This window comes from Lagenorhynchus albirostris, chromosome 2 (genome assembly GCF_949774975.1).
Source record: "Lagenorhynchus albirostris chromosome 2, mLagAlb1.1, whole genome shotgun sequence".
NCBI classification, from domain to species: Eukaryota; Metazoa; Chordata; class Mammalia; order Artiodactyla; family Delphinidae; genus Lagenorhynchus; species Lagenorhynchus albirostris.
Window position 1 is genome coordinate 4256000 of NC_083096.1, and position 14179 is coordinate 4270178.

General features: G+C 43.3%; 1 protein-coding gene across 7 annotated transcripts in view; it reads right to left on the reverse strand.

The window, feature by feature from the left end:
• Positions 1-12581, reverse strand: part of NEK7 (NIMA related kinase 7) — a 149895-nt gene extending 137314 nt beyond the window's left edge. For 4 of the 7 annotated variants that reach the window (XM_060126867.1, XM_060126844.1, XM_060126824.1 and 1 more), the window contains exon 1: positions 12302-12581. The gene's annotated coding sequence lies outside the window, so the exon portion shown is untranslated. The remainder of the gene's footprint in view (positions 1-12301) is intronic. The other 3 variants (XM_060126874.1, XM_060126849.1, XM_060126858.1) reach the window with 2 other exon arrangements.
• Positions 12582-14179: the final 1598 nt, after the last annotated feature.

Sequence of the window (14179 nt, forward strand, 5' to 3'; positions counted from 1 at the left end):
CAACGCCCAAACCGCAGTTAGGAGACTAAGGGATTGGAAATTATTCAAGACAATAGTTGAAGGATTTTAAACAAGGTTAAAACCTACCTAGAAACAGGTAGAAGGTGTTGGGGGTGTTTCCTTAAAAACTGAATCAACGAGTAGATAGACAAACAAATAAATTTAACTTAATCCTAAATTTTAAAAGGGGGAAAAAGTTAGAGGACGCTAAAGGGGGAATCTATTTTTTAAAAAAAAGAAATAGCACTTCTTCTTGGTAATCTTACTTTTTCTTGGTAACTTTAAAGTATAGTATAGGATCACTTAAGTCTGGATTTTCAAATATAAACTAAATTTCTTCATACATCTCATAAACCAAACTCAACTTAATACATTTTTTTAACAAATATATCTGAGGTCCCCTTTATAATAACCTTGATTCTATTTTGATGCTAGTTCCTGACGTGCCATTAACTAAGAACCAAATAAAGAAGTATCAAAGCACTATAGCTTTTACCCCTATTAAAAACAAAACTTGAAACCATAAAGGTACAAGTAACTCTTTATAATCACATCACAGGAGAGGAAAGGGTCGATCTCCTGAGCACAGTGTTCAAGACCTTTGATAAGGTGGTACCTTCCCAGGTTAACTGCCTATGTGTCTCTTCATGAGTTCATGAATATACAATGTATTTCTGGTCCATCTGGCTTGGCCTTTAAATGTTTTTTAAAATAATTATTGACATTTTGATTGTTCTTTTAAACTTCTAGCAATTAAAAATATGAAAAGATACTAAATAAAACGTATCTGTTTTGAAGTGGAACAACTTTTTACTATGTCAGCATTTGATGAACACAAATCAAATGATAATTTTCTATCAATTCAAATTAGTAATTATTCCTAAGAAGGGAATAACTTAGTTCAACATTTTCTCCATGAGGGGATTATCAGAACATCATAATGGAATTCATTTGGCAAATATATACAGTAAGCACCCTCTATGGGCAGAGAGAGGTTCCTTTCCCTTTACAGAAAAGCCAAAGCACTTACCTTGAACTAGGAATGGGCTAGCCTCTAAGGAAGGGAAACAGAAGGATACTTGGTGAACACCTTAGTAATAAGTCAGGTTCAAATCAATGTCATCTGACTCCTGGTCCTGTTTCAATGTATGTCCTAATTAGAGGAGCTCAGTTCTTACTTTGTTCCTTGTTGCCCAAGCCTCTAATTTATACCTAATCACCCAACTGGTCTCTGTCCTGACCCCACACCCCTCTCCATCCCCACCAACTTCGTGTCTGGCATATACTCCTGTTTTTTCCCAGTCCTGGTTCCCATCTCACCCCACTCTGAGATCTTTCAAAAATTCAGAGTTCAGACACCAAGCCCAGGTGAGACCTTTACCCATTTCACTGAGTAAACCTCCCTCATACCACACCCTGTGGGCCCCTGTGTCTGCCATTCACCCTATACTTCCCTGAAATCAACTGCTCAACTGTCCTGGACGTTCTCTCACTACTCGTATCTACCCAGACCTTCTGCCCCATACAGGCTCTGGGATGCAGTCATCTGCCATTCCCTGAATGGCCAGTTCTGACAAGAATGGTCCCAGGCCCTGCAGGAAACACAAATATGTACAGGACATGATTCACACCTTCCAGAAGCACATATTCCAGGGAGGAAGCTAAGACAAGTACAACAACAGGGAGAGTCGATAAGCACTAAAGGCCTAAAGAAGCAGAAGGAAGATTTCTTTGTACTTTTTGTATAACATTTGAGCAGAGTCTTAAAGGATAAAGATGATTTTTAATCACTGAGATTGAACAGCTGAAGTATAAAAAAATGGAAATTAAAAGCAGCTAGAAAAAGATAAAGCAGAGGCCAGAAAGGGTACAAAATTTATCAAAAAATGGTAAGTTGTCAGATGGGACCAACATCTGGGGGAGAATAAAGAAGTGAATCTGGAAAAGCAGGTCAGGGTTGAGGCTGAAGACAGAGGTCCCGATACAGAGCTGTTAAAGACGGGTGAGCCAGGAGTGATCATACAGATAACACTGCTCACGCCTGTCTCCCATCTTCCACAATTAATCAAAACTGAGTTTTAAAAGCATAAAGATAGATCTTTGTTTAGATTATTTGTCTACTCACTGTGAGCTACTTACCAATACCCCCAAATTTCTTTCTTCAACCTGTGAATTGGTGGGGCCCAGTAGGAAAGTGGGGAGAACAATAAAGGAACAAATGCGAAAAGGAGGATCATAAAGGGAAGAGACACAGACTCACCCTTACAGCTGCCGCAGCTCTCCAGAGAGCCAACGGCCTGCCTCTCTGCTTGCAGGCAAGTATGCCTTCCAAATTCAGAGAAAGCTGGCCTTGATTTGAAACTAAGCTTAACATCAAATGCTGTGCAGCCAACTGGATCATCTTTCCAGGGGTCTCAAGATGCATACGCAAATACCCCACAAACTTCACAATGAAGAAAAATGGATGTTCATTTGGGTCTTACTCTGGAAACACTGCCATTCAGAGGCTGACAACCCATCTCGTGAACAAAAAAGGCCTAGGAACTGTAGCGTGCCCTGCAGGGACCACAGCCCGGGAGACAGGGTGCCCTGGCAACCGAGCACATCGTTGCAGCCCAGGCTCCTTTTTATTAACTGAACCATTAATCACACCCCGTGATCTCTCTCCTAAGCCAGACACTCAACTCTTAAACTGAGTTCTGTGGATATTAATTTAACTCACCCTAAGACCCTGTGCTTGGCCTCTGAAAATATACAAAAACGAACCTGGACTCAATCCAGGACTTCAAAACCTTCTTTGTCAAGCTGTCTCTTCTTACATTATTTATGATCTACATATGTATATGTGTATAAATATATATTTCTTTAAGGTGGGTGTAGAAATGGTGATAAACAAAAAGGGCCTGAATTTATTGATACACTCCAAATTAATTAAAGAAAAAGGTAAACAAAAAATCACTGATAGAAAGTAGTTTTAAAATGGCCACATAGGCTTGCTTAAGTAAAGAACATAACTTACATGTTAAGGCCTGTATCTGGGACAAGGAGGGCAGCTAGAAAGGACTCGAGAACCAGCTCCTTGTTATCGATGGAAAAAGGAACAGGTTAGTCATCACGCCGTCATCACGCTGTTCCCAAACACTTTCCAGCTCGGCCAGATAAGCAGGACAGGAGAGCCTGGCAAAGTCAAACCCAGGAGCAAGAGAGGGAACTGCAGGTAGAGCTCGGGCCTTGGGGCCTGGAGGCAAAATCTCTGCTGCCAGGCTAAGGGCTTTGCCCTTAAGCAAAATGCAAACCATCTCGAGGTAAGGGAAGTGGTAAGCCTTCACACCCAGCTGAGAAAAATACCCTAAAAATGCCAAAAATGGTGAGAACAGCACACAGCACAAGCAGTACACTCAAGAGGGACCGTTTGGTTGGGACAGAACTAAAATTAACACTTAGATGTACTATTTTCTCTCACTAGTTTGAAGTGGAATTTTCTATTATTACTCAATTCTTATTTACAGTTATATGTATTTATCTAATTTATTTTAATTGATTTATAACACTGATTTCAGTAATACCTGGCCACCAATTGAGCTGAGACATTGGCTACATATGCTAGAAGGGTCTGATTACTAAGTGTGAACTACTCCAAGGGCCACACAGCCTCAGTGAGAAATGATGGTAGCAGTAGGGATGGACTTCCATCATAAATAATTTTTTAAATGAAAAAATCTTTTTTAAAAAGGCCATGTGGCATTTCTTACTGTTGCCTGAGGAACACCTCCATTAAAATCACTTGCACTACATCAGAGAACAGTAGCTTTCCAATCTGTGTATAACAACCATCTGGGGTACTTGCTTTTAAACGCCAGTGCTTGTACTTATCAAATCAGTGTTTCTGACACAGGCATTGTGAGGACCATAGTTTGAGAAACACAGTAATAGGACAAATGCTTTGAAAATACAGCCTACCACGGTGATGGCAAGAAGGTCACTATGTATTCTTGAACAGCTATACAAGTTTTCTGAAAATTATTTTCAATGTACAGATAGATATAACTATTTCAAGGAATTATAAGACAAATCCTTTAGGATTGATTTGATTAACCTCTAATAACTGCTTTGTAAGATAGGATTTTCACTGAAACAGGGAACACATATAATAAACAAATGAGAACCAACTTAAGAGAAAGGCATGGCTACAGAGAAAAAGGAAACAGCCCATCATGATCTCTGAATCATGGCAAAAGAAGAAATTAAAGGGAGAAACTGGTCAGTGGGGTTAACAAACGTTTCAGTCATACATACTGTGCAAGAAGCAACAAGGACACGTAAGTTATTGTCAATACAGCAAAATGACAAACAAACAATGAAGCCTGGCCCTCATGAATCAAGGTATCTAATATAATGAAATGTGTTATTTATGAAATACTGACCAAATAACCCTGTGATCACCCAGGAGCTTTCTGGCCTTTACTATCTATCTACCATCTCTAACTAAGGACTGCTTCCTAGAACTGGCCTCCATAACAGGAATTTCTTCTTCTTTGATCCTATTTCATAGTAAGGATATAGCAACATACGCTAACGTTCCTCGTTCTAGAGGCAACAGAAATACTTCCCCACTACACAGCTGGGCTCTCGAATATTTGCTGACTTGAATCAAGGCCCTGATATGGGCAATCAGAGGTGCAATGTCACTCTATCCTCAAGTCTTTTTTTGAGCACGTACTGTGAATGCAACAAGACTGCTAATTCAAGCAAGTGAAAACAAAACACCATGCCTACTACCAAGAGCATGACAAAGGTAACACACAAGGCAATATGGACTATTAAGGAATCTAGTGGAATGTGGATTAGCAAATTCACATCCTTGAGTTTCAGTTTATTCTCACATTAAATGAAAAGGCCAGTTTAGACAATTTATAAGTTTCCTTCCAGTTCTGAAAGTATTTGATTTAGTGAATTATGGACTTAAGGTCTCCTAAGGGAAACTACAAAATAATGGTGAATGGAAAATTGATTTTGGAACAGCTCTTCTATGGTAGTATAAAATACAAACTGCAGATGACATATGTACAGGATAACCTGGGTACCTTTATCTCTCAGGTACAATCTCTGTACAACCTGAAAATATTCTGTTCAGAACAGAAAGACCAGAAATCTTAAAAATCTTTTGTGTGGTGAAGAATCTGGGAGGGGAAAAAAAAAGTACAGATTTTGCTTGTTAAATTTTAAGTGTAAGTGAATAGAAGTAAAGATGAGGTCATCAGGTGACCCTAATCCAGTAAGACTGGTGCGCTTTTAAGAGGAGGAGGAGGAGACACATGAGGAAGGCCACATGACACAGGCAGAGACTGGAGTGGCGCACCTATCAGCCAAGGAGCGTCCAGGACGGCCGCCAACACAGAGGCTGAGAGAAGGGCATGGGGCATGTTCTCCCAGGAGCCTGCACGGAGAGCACAGCCCTGTGGGCAATTTGATTTCTGACTTCTGACCTTCAGAACTGTGAGCGTAAACACCTGTTGTTTTAAGCCACCCAGTTTGTGGTAATTTGTTGGGGCAGCCCTGGGAAACTAAAACAGGAGGTGTTAAGTACCGAACCCAGAGCATCCATCACCTGGACCGCAGCAGTCAAGGGCCCCCAGAATAGCAGCGCCATCGTGAGCAGTGGCTGTGTAGTCCCAGGCTGGTGGCTTTCTGATCACGAAAGAGGCAGCAACTCCCTTGGTGGCCCAGTATTGGGAAACCTTGCTAGAAGCTCAGACTCCCTCCCAGCCACCAAATACTATTAAACATGGTGTAATAAATTCCTTCCTACTTAAAAGAGAGAGGGAGAGAGCGATGAGAATGATTAGAAGAGCAGTGGGAGAAGCACCTAATAAAATACAACTCTTCATCAACAGCTGATACTTTGAACACTCTAGGTCACAAAATGACAAAGTGAAGTTGAAAACAATATGCCATTCAACAACCGAAATATTTATCAAATGTAGAAACTTCATTAAAACTTTATTTTAGGTATATATTAAAATGTTAAAAAAATGCCATTTTTCACTGAATACCTCACCTGCTACTATGTTATTCTAAATGTGTCTAACTACCAAAGACTGTTAAACACACACACACACACACACACACACACACACACACACACAAAAGAAGTGAATTTGTAGGTTACCATAAAAAATTGAGAATAAACATCAATTTATTCCTATAAAATCAATCCATCAATAAACATTCTTCTTGTATAATGTCTTTCAATTTACCTGTACTTGTTAAATAACAAACCATGCTTAGAAGTAAACTATTTGAAATAAGAACAAGCTATTTGCCTGAAATAAATTACCTATTGTCCAGTTCTGGGTATCTTTATGACAGTATGCAAACATATCCCATTATTTTACTATAGGGTTCAACAGATATAAAAGGCAATGGAAGACTGGCAACTCCTTACATTTTAGAGGTATAACAATTTTTCATAAACATGTCTAACTGTTCCATTTTTCCAATCATAATATATAGAGGATATGTGGCTTTGCTATGGTTACGACCACAAAAAAATTAGAGTAATTTGCCAGTTAAGTAGCAGAATATGAGAAAAATATCTTAACAATAAAAAAAACAGAATTGGAAGCACACTAGAAAGAATATTTTAATTTTTTCCATTTTTGAATCAGTATTTAAGTATCTTTCTGCAACTCTCACTTTTTTTGTTGTCCAAACTATAACCCCCAAGGCTCTTGTGGCTTTTTCTACCTGAGGAACTAAGGATTACTGCCCTCTCCCCACAAAGTTTAGTAAAAACATTAACTCGTGCTGGGAACAATTGAATTATAAATATGGAAATCACAGGGCAAAAGGGAAGAATAATTAAGGCGGAGAAAGTAGAAATGGCAGCAGAGCTGGGTAGGAGCCTCTTCAGATAAAGCTGGGCAGCAGGGCCTGCGATCAGAAGAAACTGAGAAGACGTGTTTTTCCCACCACAAAACGTCCTAAGAATAGAGAAAGAGGTGAAATGAAACTAACACTCACTGAGCCTACTACCCTCCTTCTACAAAGATGTTGTCATTTACTCCTCAAAGCAATGTGACCTGAGCTGAGAAAACTACGGTCTGAACAAATCAAGTAACTCAAGCAAGGTCAGAGAGTAGGAGCGAAGCCTTGGCCTTAGTCTTTTTCACATCATGGTAAACACAGAAAATGATATTTGTGCAGCAAGGTCACACAAAGAGAAGAGGCTGGTAGCAGCTGCTGGCAACTAGCCGGGAAGCTCTGAAGCCCCAGGCCCCGCCCCGAGGGGTCAATATTTCGGCCCACCCAGAACCCACTCCTGGCTAGGACTGGGAAATCCTTCTGTGTAAGCTCAAAACTGTTGCCTTTTCCATTCCATTCAACCGCTTCTCAGCAGCTGCAACCAGGTCAGCCACAGCTAACTCTACTGAAAGCAAAGAGTCAGGTACCCCGCAAGTACTCCCAGGCCACAAACGCCCGTGACTATAGCCTCTCCTTACAAATGCAGGCCCTTTTTAGAACTTTTTTTTTTTTTTACTGGAAAAACAGTCTTTTATAAAAGACTTACCAATAAATAAATAAATAAAAAGCTTAATAAAATGATTAAATTAGAATGCCAAAAAAAAGAAAAAAAGGCTTAGTCAATTTTTCTAACAAGAAAAAAAAATCTGTGCACCCTCTTGCTCATGCCAGAAATTCTCTCTAACAGCAGAAAAAGCAGTCACTCCAGTCGACTTAGAACAAAAACTACTAGTTAAAGAAACACAGCAAAGCACATTCCTTCTAGGGCTGTCAGTCAATCAAGCAAAGAAATCTGACATCAGAGTCCATCTTGGCTTAGCAACAAGAAGGAAGCAGAGAGAGCGCAAATCCATTCAACATCACTGGATGGGTGTGGGATCCCCCCCTGCCCCGAGGCAAAGAATGACAGAAATCCCTGAACAGGTGAATAAATCTGAAAGAGGCTGATATATTTATGAGGGCTCTGAGACTAAACACAAAATTTGGCAATGAATAACTGGGCGTTATTCTGAGAGGACTGGGGAAGATCAAGAGAACGTCATAAGGGATCAAAGGACCAGAAAAGGCGAACACAGTGCTGTGGAAAATCCCTGTCAGCCCAAACATCCATCCTAGAATCAGGTTTAGACCCTTGGTCTTACCTTCTAGGGCAGAACTGGGCCTCCAGCCTGATTGTATAAACAAAGTTTTACTGGAACACAGCCACACCCACCTGTTCAGGTATGTCCACGGCTACAGTGGCAGTAGCTGTCACAGAGACCATACGGCTCACAAGGCCAGAAATATTTACTCTTTCATCCTTTAGAGACAAAGTCTGTGAACCCCTGTTCTCTACAAAAGCAACCTGGTATGAAAAAACTGCCTTTAATGACTTACACTGATTATCAACAGAAGACCAATGGCAAGATTTACAGAAAGGTCTATTTCCATTAAGTAACAGAAAACATACAAATTTCTAAAATTTGATAGACCAATTAAATAACTTCCATTCAGTTACACACTATTCCGATTAACACTTTGGATAGCTATTAGCAAACAGCTCATTGTATCGGCTCGTTATATACATAGTATGACAGCTGTTATTTTAACAAAAGTTAAAAAAAAGAAGTTATCCTGCTCAAAAAAATTAAGGAATGCTTCAAGACCATCTATCTGTCCTTCTCATTTCCACTGCTCACTAAAAACCATGAAATATATTCTCTAAGTGTTTTCCTTATTCTGTAAAGATATATAATACACAGGGATAATCAAACTATTAATCACCAAAAGAGGAATCAGCAGTTTAGAGGTTTTATAGCTCTAAGAATGAATGGTTCTACATTAGTTCTATGTATAAGTTCAAAATTTCTCAATTGCCGTTATATCCTGCAAATAAATATATTTGATTACAATTATATAAATTCCCTATAAAATTGAAGGGAGGAAGAAATGAATTGAAACATTCGAAAGTATGAAGAAATGCTTCTTAAAACATCTTGTTATATACATTTATAGAAATGCTGATAAAATAATTGCTGGTAAGGCAATTCAGAGCAAACATTAATCACACATGTCATTTCCAAAACACCCTTAGTATTATGCTAAGTTTGCTGCCATGTTTTATGAATGATGTACTAAAACACCTACCCACATAACTCTTGAGCAAATATTTGAAGGGACAAATACATTAATTTGAATGAAACCAGGAATGTGGACAGGGTATTGCTTTATGCAGCTGCCCTGCACATTTTTTAAACACCAAAGCCTGTTTTAAAAAAAAATCAAAACCTGAAAGGAATTTTGGGGACCTATTACCTAATTAAGCAACTTCTTTTCCAAAACTGCATTAAGTAATCGTTATTCTCTCCTCTCCAGATGCCCTGAACAGTGGCTACACTAGTAATACTGGAAAGATACATTTTAAAACATCAGACAGTTCCAATGAAAACAGTTTTTGGTTCTAGAAACACCATAAAATTCTCTAATGATTTCTCTGACTACATATTTAAGTTAAAAAAAAAAAAAAGAAATCTACATTTCAGTAAATGCACAAGAGTCGGGAAGAAAATACTTAAATGTTTGCAATAAACCAGAGCCTCACACTGCCAACTGCAACCACCAGAAAGATGAAGGGAGGGGAGTACGAGATCAGATACTCCTGCGCACAAACTATACCCGCGTTCTGGTCATGTGGAAACTACAAAACTGAGTTTTACTATTCGGGTAGGTTAACACCCGAGGCCTCAAACCTCCCCTCCCCACCAGTACGCGGCCATCATACCATACCAGGCGTGCTTTCCTCATTCTTGGAGTAAGTGCTGCTTTAGGGGCTGGAAAAGCGCTCTTGAAATTGTCCAGCCAGGACAATGTGTGAGTGGGAAAGGGCGTGGAGGGCGCTGCAGGTGTGACCCGAGTCAACGACCCCGAGCAGCACAGCAGTGCAAACTAGGACATGAGTCTGCACTCCAGGGACGGTCTTTACTTTTTTGGGTGAAAAAAAAAATTTTTTAACTGTGGAAAGAGTCCCAAGTAATTGTAAAAACGCTTAAGGACTGGGATTCTGACATTTCTTGGTTTTCATTTTCAGATAATTTCAAAGAACGAAGGGGGGCTCGTGAAAGAAACGCGTAAAATGAGGAGGGGGCTTGTGAGAGCCCCTCCTCCCCTCCATTAGTCACACCAACCGGTGGGTCCAAAGCGTGGCACCACGGGGTCCTAGGAACCTGCCGCTGCGCCCTCCTCATTTTACGCCTGTTTCTCTCACAACCTCCCCTTACACTGCCCGTTTACCCCACACGCCCCCCATCTCACAAGCCCCCTCCTCGTTTTACGTGTTTCTCTCACAAGCCCCCTCCTCGTTTTATGCGTTTCTCTCACAAGCCCCCCCTCCTCGTTTTGCGTGTTTACCTCACAACCTCTCCTTATCTTGCCCGTTTATCCCACACGCCGCCCCCCTCCCTTGAGCCCCCGGGGCCGGGGGAAGTGCCCGCCCTCCAGCGGGAGCAGCGCCGTCCTCACCGCGCATTGGCTGTGGAGGCCGTCAGTCTGAAGGGGGCGGGGCCTCCTGCTCGAGAGCCCAATCTCAGGACCGCGCGTCTTGCAAGGTCCCGGGCTGCCCCAGACCCCGGGAAAGCAACCAGCTTCCACTAGGGGTGCCTTAGCCTTTTAGTTTCGCCGCCCTCCTCTCGGCGTCCCCATAGTTTCTACCCCTTTGACGCCTCCGAGACGCAAAGTTTTTCAAAGCTCCAACATCTCTCCCCCACCCCAGCAAGCTCCCACCTAGTCCAGGGCCAAGCTGAGGATGCTGCGGTTTTAGGAGTGAAGCAACCTGTGGACTGGATCTCCTCGACGGTAGCGAGGGATCCCTTCGTCTGGAAATGAAGTTGCTTACGCTTTATGTTAACCGTTTTGGGGGCACTGGCCTTCATCAAGCGTTACAGCCAAGAATATTCGGCATCAATTCAGCAAGAGTTGCCACAAACCATTACAGAGTTAATTGTATCTCTTGTCTAACTATTCACCCTTTCAGTGTTTGTCTGATAGTCCCAAACGTACCATAAACTTTTTGAGTGAAAGTACTATGCCATTCTCCGACCACACCCGGAGCAGCTCAAGCTCCTAAACAGAACAGATGGGTCTCACACACACATTCTGTACTTTATTCTGTAATGCAACCTGGCGAGACACTCTGCTGTAGCCTGCTGGGAGTGTGCATACTCCTTGAAACTGCAAATTCCTTGGAGAAGGAATTAGAAACAGTGGTTCTAATTATAACGGGTACACAATGCTCTACAAACCATGGGCATCTGATCGTTTCAACTGCATCCTTAAGATCAGTAGCCTCAAAGGAGGGGAAAAATCATTCCACTTCTGCAATGTTTCTGACTTTCAATTCCATCACCAACAATGCTCAAGGTTGGAAACATATCTTACTGTAAAATAAGTATATTCTTAGTATCTATCCCTAACAAGACCTACAGCTGTGCAAGAACAAGATTCACCTGTTTGAAACATCATCTCCCAAGGCCTACAGTATATAGGAAAGAGGTAACAGGGATTCTTAAATTTCACTGTAGGATCCTTCCTCTAGGTTGTGTTCGATTCCTGACCCTGTCCTGGGGCAATGTGGTCTTACTTTTCTCCTTTCTTCTCTGCGCTCCCCTTCGCCTCTCTGGCTTGGGCCTCAGTGTTCAATATCTTTATTTCTTTTCCATTGCCACTATCACCACCAATGTTCGCTACTGCCTTGCAATCCCTCTCCCTGACGCTTCCTAGTCCTGACAGAGTCCCAGGAAAGCTCCTTCTCCAAAAGACCGGTCACCTCCCCGCACTTCTCAAGGCCGGTCTGCAAGGCTCCCACCACCCACCTCTCCTCAGAAGTTCGCTCTGCCCAGTCCGGCTGAGGCTGACGGCTGACAGCTGAACCCAACCAATCCACGTGGAATAAATAACCGCCGCCGCCAATGAGCGTGCGGCGGGAGGCGGAACTTCGCCAAGTTCCTCGGGTCCCCGAACCGAGACCTGTTGCGCCGCAGCCGTGGCCGCGGAGTTTCTTAGTTACGGCGGCGGCCTCGGACGCCCGAGCCGCACGGGGCACGAGGCTCTCGCCACCGCCCACGACCGGACCAAAGCCCCCGCCCGCTTGTCCGCGCGCCCCGCACAGCCTCCTCTCCCCCTGGCGGGGTCCCGAGGCCGCCACGCGAGAGCCGGACCTACCTCCCCTCCCGCCTGGCTCCCGCAGGCGGCCCCAGCCGGCGGGGCCCCGGCCCGCGTGCCAGAGACCCCGGTGGCGACTCACCAAGAAGCGGGGAGCTCTCCGTTCTCCGGCCGGCGAGGGACCCGGGGCGGGCGGGCGGCTCGGCCAGGCGGTGCCGCGCACAGGCCCGCTGGGCCAGGGGCTGTGGCTGCTAGGCCCGGAGCGCTGACCACCTCCCGCCGCGCCGCCCCCGCGGACGCTGCAGGCACGGAGACCCACCCTGTGCACGGCGAGGCGCGTCCGGAGCGCGAGCTTAGCGGTGGCCCATCCTCCCAAGACTCCCGCTCCTCCTCCAGCGGCCGCTGCTGTCAGGAGTGTAAACATCCCGGCATCCCCGAGGAGGGGGTGGAGCGGGCGTCGGCACCGCCCCCACGCCGAACCCCGCTCCCGAGCCCTGCTCTGGCCGCACGATGCATCCGCTGGCCTCCGCGGAGGGACCCCTCGACTTACGCGCTGGAGCCCGGACGGGTCTGGAGAAGCCGTCCTGTGGTCAGGCCGAACCCTATTCCCCTCTTTCCGCCAACTTCCCTCCAAGCCGGGGGTCGGCTGCTTTTTGAGAACTTTATGTTTAAGTGCCCTATTTGCAAGCGGTCAGCCGAATTGGTGACAACGCTTTCTTCTTCTGGATCATAGCGTTTTGATCCCATCGTCTTTTCCTAGGTGATGTAACTGCCTCTGCGCTTGAGAAACTTACATTAAAGTAAGAGACCCAGCTTAGAGGACAGTGGCTTTTAGGACATTCCTGAAAGAATGGAACTACCTGGTTTGGTCCCTAAGAGTCTTTGGGGGATGGAGGGACATTTGTTATATCCCAGAACCCTAATACATGGAACTGCAGAAGGAATGCTTTGAATTAAGCCGCTTCGCTACTTCAATAACCTGACACGCGTTACCGGAGGACACGGCTAGAAGGCAGTATAGAGTCAACCACACCTTGATTGTAATCTCAGCTCAGGGGTTATTAACTCTGAGTATTATGTTATTTCATCTCTCCCAAGTCTCAGTCTCTTTAAATGTAAAAGGAGAATAGTAATAATACCTGTCTCTAGAACTAGGCTAGAATTAAATCAGATACAGCAAAATGCTGAAGCATAAGAGCCTGGCATAGAAGTGCTCATTAAGCAGTTGCTATTACTCCTAGATCCGTTCACTAGTTTGGCTTCCCAACCAAAGGGATTCGAGCTAAAAATGAGTAGATTATAGCTCAAATGCTTAAAATGTTAAAGCCATGGAATTAAGATTTAGAAAGTTTACTTTTAGAACGAAAATAATTCAAAATCTCAATAGTAGATGTTGACTCCAGTGGTTAATAAAGTGTTAATAAACCTGCTAGACACTGTTCTAAGGAATAAAGATAAACCCTTACCAAGACACAAAGTCCCTGCTCTCATGGACCTTATATTGTAGAAAAGGTAATAATAATGTAATAAGCCAATAAATGCATACTATGTCAAACGGTGATTCATTAAAAAATAAAGCAGGGTATGAATGGAGAGCCATTGAAGGGTGACCAAATCGACTTGGGTTTGCAGAGAATAGCTCTGCTGTGGAGAACAGATTCCAGGGTAGAAACTAGTCAAACAGTTAAAAGACTAGTATAACAATCAGGTAAAAGATATTGATGACTTAAATTGTCGTGCTAACAGTGGAGGTGATAAGCATGGTCAGATCCCAGATATATTTCTGGGATATGTATATTTCCCAGATATATTAAGATACAGCCAACAAGATTTAACAATGAACTGAACTTGGGGTAGGAAAGTGGGCAAGAATGAAGCCAATGATTTGGCATTTGAACAAGGTTGCTCTGTCGAGTCCCACCAAATCAAAATCAGTCAAGTAAGGACAGTGTCACTTGAGTTATACACAGGCACACCCAGCAGGGAAAATAACCAGATATTCCCAGGATTAAGACATTTC